This window comes from Papio anubis, chromosome 8 (genome assembly GCF_008728515.1).
Source record: "Papio anubis isolate 15944 chromosome 8, Panubis1.0, whole genome shotgun sequence".
NCBI lineage: Eukaryota > Metazoa > Chordata > Mammalia > Primates > Cercopithecidae > Papio > Papio anubis.
In genome coordinates this window covers 76,020,608-76,026,747 of record NC_044983.1, presented here as the reverse complement: position 1 = coordinate 76,026,747, position 6,140 = coordinate 76,020,608, and positions in this window count along the sequence as shown.

Genomic DNA, 6,140 nt, shown 5'->3' with positions numbered 1-6,140 from the left:
TACGCCATTCTCCTGCCTCAGCCTCCCGAGTAGCTGGGACTACAGGCGCCCGCCACCTCGCCCGGCTAAGTTTTCGTATTTTTTAGTAGAGACGGGGTTTCACCGTGTCAGCCAGGATGGTCTCGATCTCCTGACCTCGTGATCCGCCCGTCTCGGCCTCCCAAAGTGCTGGGATTACAGGCTTGAGCCACCGCGCCCGGCCTCGATCACTAACTTGAACAACTCTTGAACTTTCTGTGTCTCTGTCCAGAACCGGAAGGGGTGGGGTGTGTGTGTGTGTGTGTGTGTGTGTGTGTAGAGGTACAAGAGGTGTATAATACCTGCCTCCTCATCTTTACAGAATTGAGGCCCAGGTCAATAAGATGATATATCTGAAAATGCTTTGACTAAATACAAAGTGCTGTAATTGTAAAACACAACTATTTGTTGAGCTCTCACTATGTGTGGGCACTGTGCTCAATGCTTTACAGGATTTGCATCATTTAATCACCTCAATAAGCACTAGAATGAGGATTATTAACCCACTTTTACAGATGAGGAAACGGAGGCTTAGATCATAAATGCCCAAGGTCCATAGGACATGGTCCCCTAACTAATGGCATGGGGAGCCAACCGCAGAGCTGGAAGATGAGCCCAGGCCTATCTGGCCCCCTTGCCACTTTCTTCACCATTGGAGTATACTGCTCCCCGTTCTGCACATGGAAGTCAGTGCAATCTGCCTCATCTATTTTTATTAACCCTCAAGCTACTTATGCCTAATATAAACATCCTAAATCTAATTTACTAATTTTATAGTGATATTCTACTTATTTATTTATCATTTTTGAGATGGAGTCTCACTCTGTTACCCAGGCTGGAGTGCAGTGGCACAATCTCGGCTCACTGCAACCTCTGCCTCCCGGGTTCAAGCGATTCTCCTGCCTCAGCCTCTCCAGTAACTGGGACTACAGGCGCCCGCCACCACACCCGACTAATTTTTGTATTTTTAGTAGAGACAGGGTTTCACCATGTTGGTCAGGCTGATATCGAACTCCTGACCTCGGGTGATCCACCCACCTCGGCCTCCCAAAGTGCTAGGATTACAGGCGTCGGCCCCTGTGCCCCTCCTATTCTACTTATTTTGCTGTTCATATGTTACATGTCAGTGTACTTTGTAAAATTGTAAACTTTTTGGCAATAAGACCTACTTCCTTACTATGTCATCTGTATTGTCCCCTGCACAGAAGTACAGTCTTCCTGAGTATTTTATGACGATAAGGAGAAAGAATCAGGAATCCAGGCGTCGGGGTTGAGTAAATCTATTGAGGTGCCCACAAGGCCAGGTGTGGTGGCTCACACCTGTAATCCCAGCACTTTGGGAGGCTGAGGCGGGTGGATCACTTGAGGTCAGGAGTGCAAAACCAGCCTGGCCAACATGGTGAAACCCCTTCTCTATTAAAAATACAAAAACTAGCCGGGCATGGTGCCGGGCACCTGTAGTCCCAGCTACTCAGGAGGCAGAGGCAGGAGAATCGCTTGAACCCAGGGGGCAGAGGTTGCAGTGAGCCGAGATCACGCCACTGCACTCCAGCCTGGGCGACAGAGTGAGACTGTCTAAAAAAAAAAAGAAATACATAAAAGAGTTCACAAAACAAATGATCCTCACAGGAGCAACTGAGAGTTTTATTTAATTCTTCTAAGTGGCCAGCTATAATATAGTTAAGCACCAGAATATGCTGATATTATGTAAAGATGATTTTAAAAGTTGTATGTGGGTAGAAAAAAGTTGTGAGTCATACACTGAAAGAGGCTTAGCATTTTTTTTTGTATTATATAAATAATTAGAATCACATTTCAGAAATGTGCCCCAAACTCAGCAGCCAGAATTTTAAAACTTTAAAAAATACATTGAATAATTTCTTTCTTTTGGGGAGCTGAAATTGGTTTATATGTGTATAGTAGATCAAGACCAAGTTTTTTTTTAAATATTCCGGTATACAGTTGTGAGAGATAATACACAAGTTATGCTCTTCAAGGTCAAGAATAATTATGGCCAACCTTGGCCAAAAAACCAGGCATCCTGTGAGTAGAAAAAAAAAAAAAGACCAAGCGTGGTGGCTCATGCCTGTAATCCCAGGACTTTGGGAGGCTGAGGCGGGCGGATCACGAGGTCAAGAGATTGAGACCATCCTGGCCAACATGGTGAAACCCCGTCTCTACTAAAAATAAAAAAAAAAATTAGCCAGGCATGGTGGCAGCCGCCTGTAATCCCAGCTACTTGGGAGGCTGAGGCAGGAGAATCCCTTGAACCTGGAAGGCGGAGGTCGCAGTGAGCCGAGATCACACCATTGCACTTCAGCCTGGGCAAAACTAGCGAAACTCTGTCTCAAAAAAACAAAAACAAAAACAAAAAACAACAAAAAGGAAGTCACCTCTTGAACAACACAGACAATGCCTGTGTATACATTCTCTCCTGAGCCTCTGCAACCATGGAAAATCATTGCAGGAAATTGCAGGAAGATGATTTGAACAGAGCTCTTTTTCTAGCTCTGGCAGGGAGTAATTCTTCTATTCCATATAACCTTATGAGCGTCACCTCCCATCTTCAGCTTTTTTTTTTTTCGTTTTGAGACAGAGTCTTGCTCAGGCTGGAGTGTAGTAGCCTGATCTCAGCTCAATGCAGCCTCTGCCTCCTGGGTTCAAGTGATCCTTCTACTTCAGCCTCCCGAGTAGCTGGGATTACAGGTGCCCATCACCATGCCTGGCTAATTTTGTATTTTTAGTAGAGATGGGGTTTTGCCGTGTTGGCCAGGCTGGTCTTGGACTCCTGGCCTCAAATGATCCACTCATCTCAGCCTCCCAGGGTGCTGGAATTACAGTCGTGAGCCACCGCACCCAGCCCCATCTTCAGCTTTTGAGTGGAGGCAGAAGTGTTTTGAAGAGTCAGTATGAGAAAGATTCAGTTCATCATGTCTAATTTTTCCTCTTCCTTTAAAAAAAATATCTTGGGACAGCAGTAGTTGTCAAGACCATCATGTTAAGTATAGTCAGTATCTAGGGAACTACTGTTAGGTACTCCCAGAATGTTATTCTCTAAGAAGAAAGCCAGAAAGGATAAAAATATTGAAGATGGGACCTGTCTTCTGCAGACGAGACAGACCATAATTGAATGCTGAGAAAACTGCAACCATCTGAATTTTATCACTATGACTGCCTTATTGCCTGGTCTACCGGTAAGGTGATGGAGAAGAAGTGAAAATCATAACTAGGATACCAAGGACAGGACAGGACAAAAAGGCCAAGTTGCAAAAGTGGTTAGGAAAGTCAAGAGTGAAAGGGGGTGAGTTCTGAGGTCACTGTTTATTATGCACTGTCTGAATTTAAAAAAAAAAAAAAAAATGTTAGCAGAAGGCCAGAACCTAGGCAATGGAAATGACAAAATCCATCTCTCCTAGAAATAAATTTAGTAATGCTCCTGCATTGTCCAGGAGAAAGAGTCATTCACTCTACCAGACAAAGTGCATCCAGGCCCTGGAGAATCAGTGTGCTCTGTTACAGTGAGGACAGGAATAGTTCACCTTGCTTTTCTCTGGATTGGAAAAAATGCCTTATAAGACTAGTAGTTTCTCTCTTTTTTTTTTTGAGATGGAGTCTCGCTCTGTCACGTAGGCTGGAGTGCAGTGGCAAGATCTCAGCTCACTGCAAGCTCCACCTCCCGGGTTCACGCCATTCTCCTGCCTCAGCCTCCCAAGTAGCTGGGACTACAGGTGCCTGCCACCACGACCAGCTAATTTTTTGTATTTTCAGTAGAGACAGGATTTCACAGTGTTAGCCAGGATGACTTCGATCTCCTGACCTCGTGATCCATCTGCCTCGGCCTCCCAAAGTGCTGGGATTACAGGTGTGAGCCACTGCACCGGGCCAAGACTTGTAGTTTCTATAGAAGAAGCAGGCAGGATTGAAATAAAATAAAATTAAATGTAAAAAGACTAGTAATTTCCCTTTGCTCCAAGTCCACACTCAGCATGTAACCCTCTGATTTCTTTATTATTTATTTATTTATTTATTTATTTATTTTTGTTGAGATGGAGTCTTGCTCTTTTGCCCAGGCTGGAGTGCAGTGGCGTGATCTCGGCTCACTGCAAACTCAGCCTCCTGGGTTCACACCATTCTCCTGCCCCAGCCTCCTGAGTAGCTGGGACTACAGGTGCCCACCACCACGCCTGGCTAATTTTTTTGTATTTTTAGTACAGATGGGGGTTTCACGTGTTAGCCAGGATGGTCTCGATCTCCTGACCTCATGATCTGCCGGCCTCAGCCTCCCAGAGTGCTGGGATTACAGGCGTGAGCCACTGCACCTGGCCAACCCTCTGATTGCTAACTTACCTCTTGCTTAGGCATGAGTGGACAGGAATAGAAAGATCTTTGCACGGGTCTTTATCTTTTATTGTTAGTTAATACACTGGCATTTTGTTTTATATCTTGAACTTTTATACTTTGAATTTTGATTTTTGTTTGTTTGAGTTTTGTTTGTTTTTTGAGACAGAGTCTCACTCTGTCACCCAGACTAGAGTGCAGTGACACAATCTCGGCTCACTGCAACCTCTCAGGTTCAAGCAATTCTCATGCCTCAGCCTCCCGAGTAGCTGGGATTACAGGCATGCACCACCATGGACTGGCTAATTTTTGTGTTTTTAGAAGACAGAGGGTTTCACCATGTTGGCCAGGCTGGTCTCAAACTCCTGGCCTCAAGTGATCTACCCATCTCAGCCTCCCAGAGTGCTGGGATTACAGGCATGAGCCACTGCACCTGGCCTGTTTGTTTGTTTGTTTGTTTGTTTTGATACAGGGTCTCACCCTGTTACCCAGACTGGAGTGCAGTGGTGCAATCATGGTTCACTGCAGCTTCTACCTTTTGGATGCAAGAAATCCTCCCACCTCAGCTTCCTGAGTAGCTGGGACTATAGGCATGCGCCACCACATTGGCTAATTTTTCTTTTAATTTTTTGAAGAGACAGGGTCTCACCCTGGCTGATCTCAAACTCCTGGTCTCTAGCAATACCCTCGCCTTGGCCTTCCAAAGTGCTGGGATTACAGTCCTGAGTCACCGTGCCCACGCTATACTTTGACTTTTGAGGTTAGTGGTTATGCCTAATAATGTAGTCGGTTCAAGTGCATCTTCAAAATCAAAATTCTTAGATACACCGAGACATACCAGGGTTAGACACCCTAAAACATGTAATTAGAACAGAATAAGGCAAAATTAGGTGCTCAGCTGGCTTTTCTTTATGATTCCTTTATGTCGTACAGATATAATTTCAGGAATAGGAAGATTTTTGTGGTAGTTAAAACAATTTTTTCTCTTACTCTGTAACTAAAGACAAGAATGAGCAACTGCTACAGGTGACAGGTGGTAAAGCTGTGTCATTCAACTTCAAGTATCTGGCTCTTCAGAACATTTGCATGAGAGGCAAAACTTTTCCAGTTGTATCATGTCTGATATCATTTAACATACTATGTGGTATTGATGAATGCAATTATTTCTTAAATTATGTGTACCTATTTCACTTCAGGCTTTGTGTGGAACTGTCCGGAAATTCACACTAAACAAGACATATAAATAAATAGCTAAAATAATTATGTGATGGGCGGGGCGTGGTGGCTCACGTCTATAATCCCAGCCCTTAGGCTGAGGTGGGCGGATCACTTGAGGTCAGAAGTGCAAAACCAGCCTGGCCAACATGGTGAAACCCTGTCTCTACTAAAAATACAAAAATTAGCCGGGTGTGGTGGCTGAGGTAGGAGAATCACTTGAACCCGAGGGGCGGAGTTTGCCGTGAGCCAAGATTGCGCCACTGCACTCCAGCCCGGGGGAAAGAGCAAGACTCCATCTCAAGAAAAAAAAAATTGTTAAAATAATAACAATTATGTGATGGATTATGAGATTACGTACAAGGCACAGGGATGGCAAGGGATGGAGAAATTCCTGGTCATGGAACCAGGAAGACTCCCTAGAGGAGGTGGCCTTTGAGCTCGGTGTTGAGGAAAATATAATGTATTTCACTCTTGGCATAGGAGGAGAAAGGGAATTCCAGGCAGAGGAAATGGCTGGAAAGCAAAGCCTAGAAGGTATGAAACAGATTGGCTTGTACAGCAAATTG